At 39.4% G+C, this 2,880-nt stretch overlaps 1 pseudogene; it reads right to left on the bottom strand.

Annotated features, from left to right (window-relative positions):
• Positions 1–734: 734 nt before the first annotated feature.
• LOC116900151 lies at positions 735–2,067 on the bottom strand (annotated as a pseudogene).
• Positions 2,068–2,880: the final 813 nt, after the last annotated feature.

Genomic DNA, 2,880 nt, shown 5'->3' with positions numbered 1-2,880 from the left:
AACTGAAGAACTTTGGTGTTTAATGTCAGAAAATTCTCTTGCACACAACTTAATAACACATTTTCCATAATGCAGTATAGCCCTCAGTGTGATGGCCATTCTTGGTTGTTAACTTTGACTGCATTTGGAATAAACTAAAACACAAGCAACTGGGCACACCCAGGTGAGATTTTTCTTAACTAAACTATTCGAACTGGGAAGAACAACCTTTAATCTGAATCTTATTTTTTTAATAAAAAAAAACTGTATTTCCTTAGAAGCATTCAGAATGTCAACAAACCAGCTGCATTCTTTCTTTTTGCAATTAGAGTGGTATTCAGTTAACAGCACAATTACCTTCATGGAAGCTGCATCAGAGACAACTGCAGATGAAAAAGAATTCCACAATAAAACCAAAAGAAGAAAAAAAAAACATTGCCTCCATATACAACTAATTTGTGCTGTGTACCAATAAGAACCTGCTTTAATTTCCATGCCAATTTACACCCCCCAGACTGTACCAGGTAAGGTTATTGGTTATTGAAAATACCACCAGGACAGGGCTATCTCAAGACATATCTGGTAATGTGTGTTAACTATACAAAAAAAAAAAAAAGACACTGTACAGCTTAAAAACAAATCTCACACAGCCTTACATTTCAATTTTTTTCTTTATAAGGAGTGAGTTCTGTATGGGGTGGGGGCGGGGTTAAATGCCTCATAGACAAGAAAAAAAAAACTGCACTAGAACCAACTTATTCATTATCATCCTCTTCATCTATGTCTTCCTCTTCTTCTCTTCCTTGTCCTCTTCATCCTCCTCATCGTCTTCCTCTTCCTTCTTTTCCTTGCTCTTTTCAGCCTTGACCACCCCCATTTTGACTGCATCAGGTTTTCCTTTAGCTCTGTAGACAGCAATATCCTTCTCATACTTCTCCTTCAGCTTGGCGGCCTTCTTTTCATAGGGCTGCTTGTCACCCGTGGCAGTGTTGTTTCACATCTCTCCTAGTTTCTTTGCAACCTCACTAACGGATAAGCCAGGATGTTCACCTTTGATTTTTGGGCGGTACTCAGCACAGAACAAGAAGGCCGAAGGAGGCCTCTTGGGGGCATTGGGGTCCTTGAACTTCTTTTGGTCTCCCCTTTTTGGGGGTGGATGTAGGTTTTCATTTCTTTTCCACAACGAGCCTTGTCAGCATTTGCCATGTCTTCAAATTTCTCCTTTTCTTTAGCAGACATGGTCCTCCACCTCTCTGAGCACTGCTTGGAGAACAATGCGAAGTTGACATTAGCATCTAGGTGCTTCTTCTTGTGCTCCTCCCTGCAGGTTTGCACAAAGAATGCATATGAGGACATTTTGCCTCAGTTCCTTTGCCCATGTTTAGTTGATTTTCTTCTGCGAGGCACAGAGTTGCTCAGTGCTCCTCTGGCTCTCGCTTGCCTGGGCGCTGTCCCTATAGAGCTCAGTGTACTGCCAATCTGAATCTGTTAAGGTAGGAAGATCCATTACAAATCTGGGCCCCACATTTTGCTGGCAGCGTATGTAAGAGACACGGATGAAGAAAGCTTTTGCTCTTAGTCTGCTTCCCTTTCCTCTGGCTGGCAAGTTCCTTACTCACTGGCATTGGAACCTACTTCTTCATAATTCTGGCATTGACTTAGGATTTAACTGCTATACACACACACACACACACACACACACACACACATACACATTCATTCTATAATATACTCTGTGATGCATTTGAATATTTTTCAACTTAGCTATTCCATATTATTTTTCATTTTAGAAAAATTCTAGATGGAATTCTGATAATGGAATTAATATATATATATATATATATATATATATATATATATATGGAAAAACTTGGATTTTATTCTCTCTTCAGTATAAAATGTTAGTGGAATGACCTACAACATTCTGGATTTAAAGTCCTTTACCATTACCAAAACGTTAGATTCAAGGACAAAGTAGATATCTTAGTCACTTTTCTATTTCTATGAAGAGACACCATGATCAAGGCAACTTAGAGAAAAAAAATTATTTGTACCTCTTAGTTTCAGAAGGCTTGGGTTTGTACCCATCGTGGCAGGGAGCATGGCAGCAGGAAGACAGGAATGGTGCTAAGTCAGTAAGCTAAGAGCTTACATTTTGATCTACAAACGTAAGCGAGTGGTGGGGGTAGGAATAACATGAGTTTTAATGAATTTTGCAACCTCCAACCCCAGTGACACACCTGTCCCAAAAGGGAACAAGGCTGTACTTCTTAACCCTTCCCAAATAGTTCCACCCTCTGGAGACAAGTATTCAAACATATGAGCCTATGGTAACTATTCCCATGGAAAGGCACAATCCTCAGACTCTGCGCTCTGCTCACAACAATCTCCCTTCAGTAGGATGCTGGGATAAATGAGCAGCTAGACTGTAGGCTGAGGTTTCTGTTCTGCTGATCTGTTTGCATTCTACAGGAAAACAGGAAAGGAGGTTGTGTTTACATGACAAGAGAGGAAACCAATCTCCGTGGTGACATTCAATTCAGCATTTCTATCAAATAAAACATTTATGAATTTGGCATAAACCCCCCGAAAAGCTAGAATTTTAATAGAAATACTGATGTAGTTTTAAATATAGCACCCTTGGGCCCTGCTTCTATTACAGAAAAACTCAATGTCCCTCCTCACAAGGCACTATTTCAAATATTGGTGATAAGATTCATTCAATATTTAGCACTTTGACAATTCTGAGCAAAAACATGTTTGTCATCGTGTACATTTGCCAAGTCCTGGATTGTTTTAATGATAGAGTTACACTGAGTTTATGCTCGAGCACTTAAAATAACTACTTACACAATTCTCAGCTTTGAAATGTTGTACATATTTCACCCATGATGTCTGTAC

The sequence above is a fragment of the Rattus rattus genome, chromosome 5, assembly GCF_011064425.1.
Source record: "Rattus rattus isolate New Zealand chromosome 5, Rrattus_CSIRO_v1, whole genome shotgun sequence".
Taxonomy (NCBI): Eukaryota; Metazoa; Chordata; class Mammalia; order Rodentia; family Muridae; genus Rattus; species Rattus rattus.
Note: the sequence above shows the minus strand (reverse complement) of the source record. Positions and strands in the feature narration are given on the sequence as shown.